At 37.4% G+C, this 16,255-nt stretch overlaps 1 long non-coding RNA gene across 2 annotated transcripts; it reads left to right on the forward strand.

The window, feature by feature from the left end:
- Positions 1–6,432: 6,432 nt before the first annotated feature.
- LOC143851457 (uncharacterized) lies at positions 6,433–15,420 on the forward strand. 2 transcript variants are annotated; one of them, XR_013236335.1, is made up of 4 exons: positions 6,433–9,316; positions 9,418–9,708; positions 12,318–12,382; positions 15,376–15,420. It is a non-coding gene; the product is annotated as an uncharacterized LOC143851457 (long non-coding RNA). The 2 variants fall into 2 exon arrangements; XR_013236336.1 differs by having other exon boundaries at positions 9,418–9,688.
- Positions 15,421–16,255: the final 835 nt, after the last annotated feature.

Here is a 16,255-nt window from a genome sequence, read left to right on the forward strand (position 1 = left end):
CATCCTGGTAGAGAGTACTAGTAGAGTAGTAGTAGAGACTGTGCGGCTACACCAATGCGCCATATCATATGTCTTCACTCTTCACAAATCTTCCATGAATATCATCCAGCTATACAAAAGGGATTCAACCTGCATATAAAAAACGATAAGAAAATATTAAGAATGGATTATTTGAGTGGTAGGGCAAATGGTATATTGGTATTTGTTGTTGTTGGTCCAACTTCCAGGCATTAAGTTCCAAGTCAAAGAAGATACATATTATGGGCAGAACTTCTAAGCAACAAAGGTAAAATAAATACTATGGCCTGTTTTGATTTTCAGGTTGCAAGTTGCAACCTGTTCTATTAGAAATAATTAGAAATTTAGAACAGGTTGCAACCTGTTCTATTAGACATAATTAGAACATGTTGCAAATAAAACAGGTTGCAAATAGAAGAGGTTACAAATGAATTGCAAATGAACATGTTGCAAATAGCCAAATAGAATAGGTTACAAATGAATATCAAATGAACAGGTTGCAAATTATAGAACAGGTTGCAAGTTGCAGCCTGTTCTATTAGACATAATTAGAACGGGTTGCAAATGATCAGGTTGCAACCTGTTCTACTAGACATAATTAATTAATTAGAACAGGTTGCAAATGAACAGGTTACAAATGAATTGCAATTTGTAAATGAACTTATGAACATGTTGCAATTAGAACAAGATTACACTAAATCATTCAAAGCGAACAAGGAATCACAACTCACAAGATATGAAGAGTAGGAACTCCACAATAAAAAACCTGAAACCGTCTTCCACTCTCCCATGCTTCAAAGATCAATATTTGAGGAAACATCCCCAACATTTGAAAAACCTGAAAATTGGAATACAAATAGTTAAATATAACAAACATCAAGTTCCAAGTCAAAAGCAATATATAGAAACACACTAAAAAAATGAAAAATAAAATAACTACAAATTTACCATTTTCAAAATTTTCAAGATCCTCCAATGCTTCTTCGACATTAACCGGCATTGACGACGATCGAAGCCAATCTTGTCCACCTATAAGAGCTTCTGCTATCTTAGGAGTCAAAGAACTCCTAAATGCATCAAGTACACGCCCCCCCGTGCTAAATGTGGACTCCGAAGCAACAGTGGAGATGGGAACCGCTAACACATTCCGAGCCATTTCTGACAAGATAGGAAATCGGCAACTGTTAACTTTCCACCACCCTAAAATGTCAAATTTATCGGGACCTTCTTCGATGTCTTCACTTAAATATCTCTCCAACTCCGATTTGTTATCCCCACCTCCGGCTTCAATCTTGTGCTTCTTAAACTTTTCCTTAATCATCTTCCTCACATGTTCTCTCGGTTCTTGAGAAAGCTCTCTTGAAGTTGATTGGCCCAAGTTAACTTGATTGTCTCGAGATGTGTTGACTGTGTTCTTATTGCTCCACTCGTTAAACAATTCAACTGTGGCATGGAACACTTTTTCCCCCAACTCGTTGCCTTTTCCCTCTCCATAGATACCAATAAGAGCAAACTTAACAAATTCCATTTTATGTCGAGGGTCAAGAACAACAGTGATATAAATTAGTTTATTCATCTTCTCAATGTCCCCCCAATATTTGTCATACTTATCTTTCATTCTCCTCGCCATGATTACCAAGTTAAAGTCTTCACTCTGAAGCCACTCTTGCAAAAGGCATTTAACCTCAACAATTTCAGGAAATAAAGTGTTTGATGTAACATACAATGATCCTGAAACACGTATGGTGAGCTCATAGAAGTTATGAAGCAAGGTAGCCATCTTTCTAACCTTTTCCCAATCTTCATGATCTGGCTTCCTAACCCATCCACATCACCTGAATCAAGTTCACTATTGAAAAAAGGATCTTCAACATCAAACCTATCAAATGTTTTTTCAAATTTTTCGGCCGCCTTTAACATCAAGTATGTTGAGTTCCATCTTGTAGATACATCTAAGCACAACAAACTCTTGCTCTGAATCCTTTCGTTCTCAACACACTTTTTGAAGAGCTTCAACCTAGATGGTGAACTCCTCACATATCTGACCGCCGTCCGAACACGATCAACTGCAATTTCCACTTCTTTTAGTCCATCGCACACAACTAAATTAATTATGTGCGCTACACACCTCACATGTAGGAATTTTCCTTGTAAAATGCTAGACCCCTAGTTGATAAGTCTTCTCCTCAAGTATCCAACTGCAACATCGTTTGAACTAGCATTGTCCACAGTAACAGTGAAGACTCTATCAATCCCCCAATCAAGAAGACACTTCTCAATGGCCTTACCAAGAGCCTCACCTTTATGACTAGAAATTGGACAAAAGTTTAGTATCTTTTTGTGCAATTTCCATTCATTGTCTATATAATGAGCCGTGAGACACATGTAGTTAATTCTTTGCAGAGAGGACCATGTGTCTGTAGTGAGACAAACCCTTTGACATGAGTGTTTAAAATACTTTTTCAACTTCGACCTCTCTTCCAAGAAGAATTGATAGCAATCCCTTGCAACCGTCGAACGTGACGGAATATGAAACCGAGGGCATGCAACTGACATCAAATGTCTAAACCCTTCCTTCTCCACAGACTTAAATGGAAGCTCATCGGTAATGATCATACTGGCGAAGGCATTTCTAATGGCCTCTTGGTCAAACTTCCAAATAGAAAGGGTGCCACTACCATCCCCCTCTTGACCCTTGGTCGGTTGGTAATTCAACTGTGTTTGTGTTGTGTTCATATTGCCTGGGAACTTTTTGCATGCGGTGACGTGATTCTTAAGTGAGGAAGTTCCATTTCTCTTCGGATCACAACAAAACTCCCTCTCACAATACATACAACTAGCCTTATGTTCACCCACCTCATTAGCAAATTTTGTAAAATGGTCCCACACATCTGACCTAGACCTCATCGACTTTCTCTTTCGTGCGGTTCCGCCGGTTCCAACCGTTTGGTTTGAGTCTGTGGGGTTTGAAGATTGCTCGCTAGAAATAACATTAGGAGCTTCTTGTTGCGACATCTACGGAGATAATAGAAACAAGACACTATGACACCCATTACCCAACACAAAATAAGCTACCCAATAGAAAACAAGATACGCAGCAAATGAGAATGACATGAGTCATAAGTGATTAAGTGTTACCTTCGTAACCAATAGCAACGAGTCAAAGAAGATAGAATGATGCTAACAAAACCACTTGAGTGGTGGCTCGAATCCAACTAATCCAAGAACAGCAAACCTATATTGAAAGTCACAAACTTACAAACCTAGAACAACAAATCCAACTATTTGTCAACATATAGAAAAAAGCAATCCAAGTATCCAAGTATCCAACTATCCAAAAAAAACTAATCATAAGTTAACATACAAAGTGTCAGAGTTACAAACCTCAATCCTAAGAAAGAAACTCTTAGCAATCTATTTCTTGAATGTTGTGTATCAACACCTACATGAAGGAAAAAGATTCGGTTAAGATCAGTTTCTGAGTACCAATTACCAAACAGATTCGTACCATTCGGTTATCAAAATCCAAAACAAAATGCAACAAAATGAGATAGCTTATGATTCAGACACCACTTTCATTGCCAGATTAAATCCCTTGTTGAAGGAAAAAAATCAGATCTCTCAAGTTGCACTCCTCAGGAACAGAAACTACCTGGATTTGAGGATTTCTCAGTAAAAAACTCCGAAATAATTACTTTGTAAATACAAAATAAACATACATATACCCAAAATTGGGTTGAACTTGTTGGGTTAGGACTGAGCCGGACCCAACTGGCTCAACCCAAGTTGCACTTCACGCAGAGAGAGAGAGAGAGAGAGAGAGAGAGAGAGAGAGAGAGAGAGAGAGAGAGAGACCCTTTAACTCTCTACAACCCGTTCCTCGAAAACCCTTTTCATTTTCACCCATCAGGCCATCACCCACCTTCGATTTCCTGGGCCCCACATAATCTATGGTGAACGAGCGGTGGCTGAGAATTGCACCTAAGGAATGGCCATAACTATTCGATCACCATTCGTTGAGCCATAAGGGCATCAATCAGATTGCCAAGAATGTTTCATAGTTGAGAATTTTTGGGTGTGGGCTATTTATAATGGATGATTTTGATATACAGTGGGTCCCACCAATAATGTGCTTTGGGCAGCATCAACGAGATTGTGGGCCTACACTTCTACAAAACCTCCCAAGAAACCACCAGCTTGGTTGGTTCTAGCTAAAAAATACATTTCATTGATGCACATTTGTACTCCTTCAAAACCTCCCAACAAACCATTTTTTCTGTTTATCAAGTGAGATGCACTCATCATCCCAAACAAACTTCGTTAAAACCAGATTTTTTTTTTGGAATGGTAAAACCAGCTAAAATATTACTCCATAACACAAAAATGAATATAAAATGAACCAAAAGGCTTTCTCTAGATTCATGCAGCAAAGACAATGCCGATCTATTCAGGATGGTGTTATTTTAGTGACAAAGTACATGAACACAAAGATATGAACCCATCATTCAACAAGAGGCAGTGGCAGCAAGATGGATAACTAAGCAACTAAAAGTCTCAAATATATAATAAACCAAAAACCTCAAAGCCAATTAGCCAACCCATGTGCCTTCTCGAAATAGAGAAACAAGCAAAACTGAAACCCTTTTCATTTTCACCTCCAAAACCCTTTTCATTTTCACCCATTAGGCCATCACCTCTACAACCACTGATGGTTAAGAAGACAAATAAAAAGAGAAGAGAATAGATGGGTATTCAAAGAACATGAAGATTAAGAAGGCAAGAAGAACAAAGAATTCAACAACACATGAACAGAGACAAAAAAAATGAATGAAAATAGAACAAGGGTTTTATTGTGTTTATTACACTATTACCTGAGATAGAGAGATGAAAATATGAAAGCCCCAAAGATTGAGAGGAAAAAACCCAAAACTGAAATGCAAATCACAGCCGTTGGAGCTCGGAGTTGCAGAACTTGGTGTGGTGGCTCGAGGTCATCGGTGAGGCATAGATGGGGTCGCCAGAGTTGGAGAGGCGTCGGAAGACTCGGAACAAACCCAAAACTGAAAACCCTAGAGGTGAGGCGGCTAGAGAAGAGAAGCAGAGAAGAGAGAAGAGAAAAATAAAAAAACCCTAGGTCATGAAAGGGTTTGTAGATTTTGTGTTCAAATAACAATGATTTTTTTACTTGGGACAACCCCTAGTCTAAGTTGTCTTGTGTTTCTCTCTAGTGTAGTGTAGGGCTGCCTAAGTAAAACAAAGGGGCTGGATATCATTTTCCATTAAAATTAAAAGATGTAAGGTCTTTTCTTAATTTCGGTTTGCAAAACCGAAACCGATGCCAAAAACCGAATTCTAAAGCCTTATACCATTTCGGTCTTTTCGATCAAACCGATTTTTATCGTTCGGAATCGAAACCGAAAACCGATAACCGATATATGGCAATTGCAAAACCGAAACCGAACCGTCATACTCCGAAACCGAACCGAATTAACCGAACCAATTCGGTTCGGTCGGTTAATTCGGTTTCAACCGATTAATGCACAGCCCTATATAGGATGTCTTAAAATCTACAATTCACTTGAACCTAAATATCGCTCAAGAAGCTTTAATAACCAGTCTAGTCTTTTAGGTCGGATCTATGATAGCAGTCTAAATGTCTTAGGCATCATAGCTTAGAATAGGCGCGAAGAACTACGTTGCCTTGATTCTCGTGGAGGCAGGCATACGTAGGCGGCTTCGGATGAACATCAGACCATTCAAAGAATCGGGCGACAACATTTAGAGTCTAGGGTTTGTTGTGTTGTGTCGTGTATGGTATCGAGTCGTGTTGTATGTTTTGTTGTGTGTTCTTACTTTCCTGTACATACCTTATACCTTTAGCTGTAGCATGCATGTGTTTGCTCACAAGAACTTAGACACCCAATAGGCATGACACTCATAACTTAGCTATGCTTAGGTGACATTTCTGTTATTTATTTTGTATGTGCTCACTCTCCCCGGGTCATGCATGTTTAGGTAGACGTTTTTCTCGGGGATATTTGTTCCCATTTCACATGATTTTCGCCCAAAACTCTTCAAAGTTAATAAATAAATGGCATAAGAGACCAAGTGCTCGTACTCGGACGGATGGGGCGCTCTTCGGACCTTCCTCATTCGTAATCAGGCACGGACTCATATATATTTCTAGTTATTCATTGCACAGAGGATTTGTTTTTGGGGTTCCATGGCCTATCCATGGATGGCGACTCTGAGTTATTTTAGGTACGTCTTGGTTTTGAGCCCTGGCTCTGGATCAAGAGGTATCTCATTTAGATCGCCACTCGTGCTATGCTGTGAGGGTGGCACCATTTCGAGAGTTCCATGGTAGAGCTGTCCTACATGTGGAGATCCAAAGGACCGACGGGGGACCCGTTTCCTCAGGATCGGGGTCCACAACTACATGTTCTTGCATTACCCAATTTCAACCAAGATTTTGTCCTCGAAACAAACGCATCAAGCATAGCCATTGGGGCTGTTCTCATGCAAAACAAGCATCCAATTGCCTACTTCAGTAAAAAAAATGACTCCCACCATGTCCAAGGCTTCTGCGTATGTGAAGTAATTGTTCGCTATAACAGAGGTTGTGAAGAAGTGGAGGCGGTACTTTTTGGGGCGAAACTTCACTATTTATACTGATCATCGCAGTTTGAAGAACCTAATGGCCTAGACAATTCAAACTCCTGAACAACAGAAATACCTTTGCAAGTTGTTAGGATATAATTACACTATTCTGTACAGAGCAGGTAAGGAGAACCAGGCAGCAGATGCATTATCAAGGGTTGAAGAAATTTCCCCTGTTTCCGACACCGAACGCCCCTGTCAAATGCAATTGGTAGCCTCGAAACCAGTCTTCAACATAACAGCACAGCTCCAACATGAGAACCGCACTGCCCCAGAGTTATTGGAGCTCCATGATCAGATTCACAAAGGAATTGCAGCACCAGAGTTTTCAATTCGGAATGGGCTCATATTCCACAATCACAAGTTATTCATCAGCTCAAACTCCTCTTACGAACTCAACTCATTTATGAATTCCACTGCACTGTACAAGGGGGCCACACAGGGGTATTACGTACACTGAAGCGAATCTCTGCCAGTTTCTTCTGGTTTCACATGCGCCTGGATATCAAGAAATTCATTAAAGACTGTCTGGTTTATCAACAAACCAAATATTCAGCTACCCTTCCAATGGGATTGCTCCAACCGTTATCGATTCCTGATAGGATTTGGGAAGATATTTCCATGGATTTCATCACTGGGCTACCTATATCTAATGGATACACCACCATCTTCGTGGTCATTGATAGACTATCTAAATATGCTCATTTAGGCGCTCTTCCAACAAATTTCAATGCATACCCAAATCAATTGTCTCTGATCGAGATCATATCTTCCTCAGCAAATTTTGGTCAGAATTTTTTAAATTGAGCGGCACGTCTTTGAACCTCTCATCTGCCTACCAACCCCAAACAGACGGCCAATCTGAAGTCCTCAACGGATGTGTGGAGCAGTATTTAAGAGCATTTTCCCAAGACAACCCAAGGCATTGGTATTCCTTCTTGTTATGGGCTGAATACTCTTACAATACCTCGTTCCACACTACAATCCAAATGACTCCTTTTGAAGCAGTGTACGGAAGGCCACCACCTTCATTACCACATTATATTCCAGGTTCATCAAAAATTGAGGCAGTGGATACTGAGCTCCAACAGAGGGATACCATCTTAGCTCAACTCAAGACAAATTTGGCTCAATCTAAGTCAAGAATGAAATCCATGGCGGATCACAAACGCATCGACAAATAGTTTGATGTTGGGACATGGGTTTTAATCAAGCTTCAACCTTACCAGCAGCAAACGGTTGTTCGTATATCTACTCAGAAGTTAAGCAAGAGGTTCTATGGTCCTTATTAGATTCTTACATGGGTTGGCAACGTTGCTTACAAATTAAAGTTACTGGAAGGTAGCCGCATTCACCCTGTTTTCCACATCTCACAACACAAGCCATATTATGGACCACAACCACGCTCTCCTTGCATTTTACCTCCCCACAATATTGACAATCACCCAGTTATTTCACCTTTGGCCATCTTGGGACGACGAGTTTTACTTCAACAAGATAAACCTGTGATCCAAGTGCTAGTTCAGTGGCAAGGACTGCTACCAGAGGACACTTCGTGGGAGAGTTTGGCTGATCTTCAATCAGATTACCCCTCTTTAAACATTGAGGACAAGGTTATTTTTCAAGGGGTGGGAAATGATAGAGAACAGGACATGACTGGGCGGCAAGGTTCGGAAGAGGAGGAGGTTGATTTCAGTGCAGAAGGTTCAGCAAATTAGCGATACCCTGAAGACAAGCACAGAGAGAGTAGAAAGAAGGAGACACCAGTATGGATGAAGGATTACATTCGTAATTAGGATTAGATGAAGTTGATTAGTTAAGGGGTGTTAAACCAAGTTGTTACTTTTTACATTTTTCTTTTTAATTGTGAAGGATAGAAAAGACTGAGTTAGTTACATTAGTGTCAGAGCATCAATTTCGTTAGGAATAGCTCTATATACTACAGAGTCACCACGAAGTAAGGGCATATAATTGAATACTCTTTTTCTCTGAATCCCTTTTCTCTAATTCTTCCTCTCTTCTTCTTCTTCTTCTTCTTCTTCTTCTTCCCCACTCTCTTTTCAGTTGCAGAGATCTTGGAAATTTCAGATTCCGGATCATAACAAAAACCAAATAATGGCGATGGCAGTCCCATAGGTAATTTTATAGGCCACCCTTCCTCCCGCGGTCCTTCGTCTGGCATGACCCTTGGTCTTTATAATGCCCGAGCCTTCTTCTTTAAAATGAACAAGCATTTATCTTCCAAGGAGCCCTAGTAAGTTTTCTCCCTTTTTTTATCTCGCCATCTTCTCTATATCAATAGCAGCAGTAGTTGTATATTTAGCCTCTTCGATATTATCGATATCATCACGTACATGAACCACTAATAAGATAGAATCGTTTTGTTCCAATCTTCTTCTTTTTATTTTTCCATTTTTCTCCTTTTTTTGATTTTCAGTTCTCGGGTTTGCTGATGAAAGATCAGGTCAATCAAGGACCCGCCTCCGTCAACAAACTGTAATGTTGCTGCTATTCCGAAGATGCTCGGTCCTCCGTCGCCATAGAGTCTTCTCAGTCAGTGCTGAAAGTCTTTCATCTGATTCGTGTGATGCTGACCGGACATGATCTTTGGATTACTTATCTGAACCTTGGAAAGAAGGTATTATCGTCATCTTCTAATCGGCACCATCAGGCTTCACTAATCCAATTCTCTTTTCTTCCTGACTTTTGGTATTCTACATTCTTTCGGTGTATCTTCAGCATGGACCATCCCAACTCTCCAATGTGGCTACCACTTCATGGGGCAGAAAGAGATTTCGGGTCGCCACGAATGCTACTTCCATGCGTTTGGTTTCCGTGAACTTTGTATATTTTTAGACTTTGCACAGCTTTAAAATGGGAATTATTGTTTTTTCGTGTGATAATTATCTTGCAGATAATTTCAAGAAAAAAGAAACCCAGATTTCCATTTCAGGATGGATAATTTTATATAGTGAACGCTTCAAAAGGGCATCTTTCTAATGCAATTAAAGTATGTGTATGCCCAAATATGTCAGAACTCCAATTGTTTCCTTTTTTTTTAAATCATAAAATGAGATGCTTTCATTTCAGAGATTTTGTATTTAGCTATGGTTAATATGGAAGGGTGCTTAAATTTGCCTTATTAGACTCATAATTGGCTCCCAAAATCCAAAATTGGTTGTTTGAACCATAGTTCAAATTAAAATAAAATATGGAAACCAAATTGATATATCACTCGATATCTGATTTATGAGTTATTATATGATGTCCGTCTGTAGCTGCCTACGATTTAAGAAACATGCTAGGGTCACACTTTTGCTTACAAGGTTAGGACCCAAATAAACAGGTTTTACAACTTTTAGATAAATGCGGAACATGCAAGTTATTCTATTTCCATACAAAAATCACAAAAAAGAGAGGTAGCCCAATATTTGAGGATAGTGAACTAAGTATCTTTGGAAGTCAACTGAGAAGGCCATCTATATAAAACATATATTACTTGGAAAAATCAAATAAAGTTTAAATAGGAGAAAACTTGATCAGTGGTTTGTTGAAATTGGGAATTAGGCTTTAGATGATGTTATTACTCACTGCAACACGCTGTTGTTCTCTTTTCTAGAAAAACATGGAGGTTTAGCCCCTCTCTCTCATCCAAGTGCATGCCCATGACATGGTGTGTTCACTGAGAAGGAAATTGTATTATTTTGATACAAAGTTGGATACTTATGATGGGTTTGAGTTTTCATTTGGGATGCTTAAGGGTGCTATTTGTTTTGTATTTTTCTTATGCCTTTTTCTTATTTTTTGAAGAGAGGGAGATTTGTGAAGAAAAGGATGAAAGATAGTTAATTCTATGTTTCATATTTTTTTTTCTTAGTTTGTGACTGAGTGGCCAATTATGGTCAAATTCCTTCTTCTTTTTTTTTGTAGTTTGTGACGGGATTTTTATGCAATACTATTTCATTTTGGAAGAGGATTTGCTTGAACATGACTTTAAGTTAATTAATTGATGTGAAACTCGATTAGATATGAAATTCTTCATTGTGGATAATAACAGTACTTTTTATCATTCAAAAACATGCTACAACCATAAAACATTATCACTTCTTGCATAAGGGATATATATATATATATATATATATATATATATGCATGTTTTGTTTTTTATAAATAGATATCTATGGATGTGTAGTCCATTTGATTCTTTGATTTTCTTTGTTTTTTGTTTCCTTTTTATCAACATTTTTGTTTTCTCCTTTCTTTATTACAAATACACATATACGGTTTCCTACGAAGCTATTTGAAAAGGGAGAGGATCTGCTAATATTCCCAGTATTTATTCCAACATTAATCACTTCTTGCATGAGGGATACATATCTATGCAGGTTTTATATGTTGGAAATTTATAATGCTTTTGGTCTACAGATATATTTTCCGTTCGCTTCATTTGACTCATTTTTTTCATTTGATTCTTTGTTTTTCTTTGTTTTACGTTCCCGTGCAACGCACGGATCTTCAACTACTTGTATAATAGCCGAATGATATGAAGGATTGGATATTTGTTTTTCTCTGACAAAATATACTATTACGTTCTATGAACAGTAACAGAAGCATTTGAGTCTTTTCACTTGTAAAGAATATATATGGACGTTTGGAATATGAAAAAGGGGACTTTTTTGGACGTTTGATAAATTCCACACTCTATCTTCTTGTGTTACGGTTTTCTATGAAAAATCGTGGATCAAGTGTGGAAAGTTTATTTGAGTTTTGGTTATTGCAATTTCTTATTCTTCCGCTCTCATTACATACGAGAGCCAAAATAAGGCCAACCTAGTGGATGGATTGGATCAGAGCGGGTTCAACCATGCTGTATCGTACATTTTGTTGTTTTACCATGGTTGCTCAGCAGTGAATCAAGCAGTTCTCATTACCAATAGTATCATTGAAATTGGGAATTAGGCTTTAGATGATGTTATTACTCATTGCACTCGCTGTTGTTCTCTTTTCTAGAAAAGCATGGAGGTTTAGCCCCTCTCTCTCATCCAAGAGGATGCCCATGACATGGTGTGTTCACTGAGAAGGAAATAGTATTATTTTGATAGTAAGTGGGATACTTATGATGGGTTTGAGTTTTCATTTGGGATGCTTAAGGGTGCTATTTGTTTTGTATTATTCGTATGCCTTTTTCTTATTTTTTTAAGAGAGGGATATTTGTGAAGAAAAGGATGAAAGATTGTTAATTCTATTTGTTATATATTTTTTCTTAGTTTGTGACTGAGTGGCCAATTATGGTCAAATTCCTTTTTTGTAGTTTGTGACGGGATTTTTATGCAATACTATTTCATTTTGGAAGAGGATTTGCTTGAACATGACTTTAAGTTATTTAATTGCTGTGAAACTCGATTAGATATGAAATTCTTCATTGTGGATAATAACTGTACTTTTTTATCATTCAAAAACATGCTACAACGATAAAACGTTATCACTTCTTGCATGAGGGATACATATCTATGCATGTTTTGTTTTTGATAAATAGATATCTATAGATGTGAACTCTCTCTATCATTTGATTCTTTGTTTTTTCTTTTTTTTCGTTTCCTTTTTATCAACATTTTTGTTTTCTTCTTCTTTTATTACAGATGCACATATACTGTTTCTTGCGAAGCTATTGGAAAAAGAAGGAGAGGATCTGCTAATATTCCCGGTATTTATCCCAACATTAATCACTTCTTGCATGGGGGATACATATCTGTGCATATTTTATATGTAGGAAATTTATAATGCTTTTGGTCTGAAGATATTTTTTGTTTGCTTCATTTGATTCTTTGTTTTTCTTTGTTTTCCGTCCCCGTGCAACGCACGAGCCTGCAACTACTTGTATATAATAGCCGAATGATATGAAGGAATGGATACTTTTTTTCTCTCTGACGAAATATACTATTATGTTCTGTGAACAGTAACAGAAGTGTTTTGAGTCTTTTCACTTGTAAAGAATATATATGGATATTTGGAATATGAAAAAGGGGACTTTGTTTGGATGTTTTATAAATTCTATACTCTATCTTCTTATGTTACGGTTTTCTTTGAAAAATTGTGGATCAAGTGTAGAAAGTTTATTTGAGTTTTGGTTATTGCAATTTCTTATTCTTCCGCTCTCATTACATACGAGAGCCAAAATAAGGCCAACCTAGTGGACAGTGGACGGATAGGATCAGAGTGGGTTCATCCATGCTGTATCGCACATTTCGTTATTTTACCATGATTGCCCACTAGTGAATGAAGCAGTTCTCATTCCCAATAGTATCATTGCCATTGTAGGCCTATGATATAACATTGTAATCTTCGCATAGTATAAACTCCCCTTGCCTCCTTTTTTTTACTTCATTTCCAGAACCTACAACGGGCATCATCCTCAGATGAACGATCTAGATTATAGAACATTGGCTAGTTCTTATATTCCAATATGCATGGGTACCACATGAGTGATTCAAACCATTCATCTCTGGGAACAAAAGTTATGCTCCAAGTTTCTAACCATCCGATAAATTGAAGATTTTCGCACTGTAATCTTTCTGGGTCTAAATCATCCGAAGGTTGGAGATCCTTGACTGTGGGCCCACGAAAAATGGATGGTTTGGATCATGTGACAAGTTACACACCGTGGCGCACGTTAGAGTCGCGCACCTCCTCGCTCTTCTATTTTATGCAGTTCCCCTCTTTTTCTCATTTCTTTGTACAGAAGAAAGAACAAAGAACGAAAAAAGCAAAAACATAACGGGAGATGATTTTTTCACCCCCATTGTAGGATTATGCGCCCCCAATTAAGGTGAATTCGGTACGTTTCAGTTTCGGTCCTCACTGAAATCTGAAATTTCGCTCGAAATTTAAAACCATTTCAGGCAGAGTTTAACGCTTTTTTATGTCAAATCACGGTAAAAGTAGGGGCGCACAATCCTACAGGGGGGTGTGTGAAAAAACCATTTCCCAAACATAACGCGTTCCCTCTATTTGGTAAGAGCCTCTGCGAAGACCATTTACTTTCAGATTTCAAACAAGAGTAAGGCAAAAGGGAAGAAGGCTATATTGTAGGGTTTCAAAAGCTTTTTTTAAGGCTTTAGGCTATAGAGGTACTTGGAGGAGGGTTTTTTTTTTGTTCTTTTTCACTTTCTTCTAGGTTTTTGATGATTGTGTTTTTTCCTCTCTTGTTTATGCTCTTGTTCTGATAGATTTGAGGTTTTTATAGGGGGTTTTGGTTTTTTCTTTCTTCCCGAGGAAAAATCTCCATTGGTTATTTGTTTTTGCTTTTTCTTGGATGTGGAAAATTTTGGCTCATGATTGAGGGGTTGCCGATTTATTAGTAATCTCTGTTATTGATGCTATTGGTCCACGAATTAGTGTTTTTATGAGCTTAAGTTTCGATATCTATGATTTTCTAGGGTTTTACTTCTACAATTTTGGTGGATTTTGGCTTTTTTTTGTTCCCTCTTTCTTTTTTCATTTTTTTTTTTTTTTTTTTTTTAGAATATGAAATTGTTGGATCTAGGATTATATGTAATGCATGTGATGTTAGTAGAGATTTTGTGAACTCATTGATATTTGGCTTGGAAATGTAATGGTAACTGACTTTTCTATGCTTGGGCAAAAAATCTCATTGATTGTACTGCTACTTTTATTACATTATCTTAGGCCCTGCTTGGATTGCAAGAAAAACATTTCTGATGGAAAACATTTTCTTGAGAAATTTGTTTCTTTCCACAATCTAGAGGGAAATGATATGATTATGGTTAATGTTGACGGATATTACCATAAATTGTAAGTCCCACTGATGAAAATTTGAATAGAGCTGATTTCAATTATCTTTTCGTGTGTAAGAAAAGTAGGAAATTTCAGAAATATTTTTCCTTCCCAAACTTGTCCACAGAATTATTGCCATCCAAACAGGGCCTTAGCTTACTTATCATATGCTTTATTACATTCATCTAGATTTCCTAGCATCAATAAGTTCTAGGCTACGAAGCATTTTCGGTCTAGTGAAATTTGATCTTGTTTCATTGTAGTTAGTAAAGGTCATGAATTCACTGATCATCTTGGAAAATGTTCTGATAGCTTAGTTTTTGGAATATGTTCTTGATTTTTTTTCACTCTTTAGTTCAAAAGTTGATTAATTTTATGTAATGTTTTGTTGAGTTCAATTAGATATTCCTTGTAATAATAAGTATCATATTCAAGAGTCTTTGCATTCGTGTAATGACGAGAAGTGTGGAAAAATAGTAATTTCTTGGAAACATAGTAATTCAACATTCATTTTATTTGTACTGGATTTTATATATTGAGATGATAATTTATATTGACTGGTGTGTACATTCTATAATTAACTTGTTAGATCTGGACCACCTTTTTTACCTTCTTGCAGTATGGTTTCTTGTTTGAGAATCTACACAAAGGTCATAATATTTGAATTTTCTGAAAGATTCCTCTGTCTTTGAAACTTTTAGGTCGTATTTATATAAGCCTTTCACGTTTTTATTAATCACTGTCTTGGTCTTTCTGTTCCATTGGTTTTCTGGAACTAATGTGTTCTGCTTTTAGTCAAAACATTCTTTAATACTCTTACTTTTGGTAGACATCCATATTTTCTTTAGTTTGATATTTTGTTGTTTGGTAACACAAATCGTTTTTTGTTAAATATGTTATCAGCTAACTGATGCTTCTCACTAATATTAAGAAGAAGAGGAGGAGGAGAGGTTAGTCACCAGTTGCTAATTTTTTATGATTTCATTTGCAATTGGTTACATTCCCTATACTTATAGGAAGATGAAGTTATGTCTAAAGGTTTCCCTTTTACATTTACATAAACTTATGTTAGAACTTAGCATCAAAACTCCGTTAATTTTCCATCTTGCATACACCCATATCTTTCTCACATACATATTGACCTTTTGTTTTGCTAAATAAGCAAGAATTAAACACACACACACACACACACACTCTCTCTCTCTCTCTCTCTCTCTCTCTCTCTCTCTCTCTAGATAAGTAAGAACTAAACGCGAACACATGTTTACTTAAAATACTTATTTTATTCTTTATTAGTTGCAACTTTTTACTGCCCTCAGATTTCTCCATTTTATTTCGAAGTCCCATATACTCTTTCGGTTTAGGCCTACCAAATAAACAATGATCCCTACCTTTTACATATGTTTCCACTTTGCCATCCTTTTTGGAGACCTTTATCCATTCATTGAGGTTATTCGAAAATTTTGGTACTCAGGACCAAATGTGATTGCATTATGCAAAACTGTTTCCAGAAGAAGTTAACCTTTTATCTCTTCTTTGAAAGCATTTCCTGTTGGGATCCTATTTAAGAAATTATATTATGTTTGAAATTATATTTCACATTTGGGCTACCTCAACGGTTGAAGCCCTAGGAAACCTTTGTGGCCATGTCTTGGAGGTAAAAATGGAAGGAAGCCATAATCAATGTATGAGCTTTGTATCCGCTAAAAGTCTCACTCCATGGTAAAAAATACCCCCTTCCCTTGCTCCAATCCGGATCTTGGGCCAGTACTTCACAGTCAGA

Source organism: Tasmannia lanceolata, unplaced genomic scaffold (assembly GCF_043159265.1).
Source record: "Tasmannia lanceolata isolate RefF3 unplaced genomic scaffold, GAP_Taslan_0.1 ptg000018l, whole genome shotgun sequence".
Classification (NCBI taxonomy): Eukaryota; Viridiplantae; Streptophyta; class Magnoliopsida; order Canellales; family Winteraceae; genus Tasmannia; species Tasmannia lanceolata.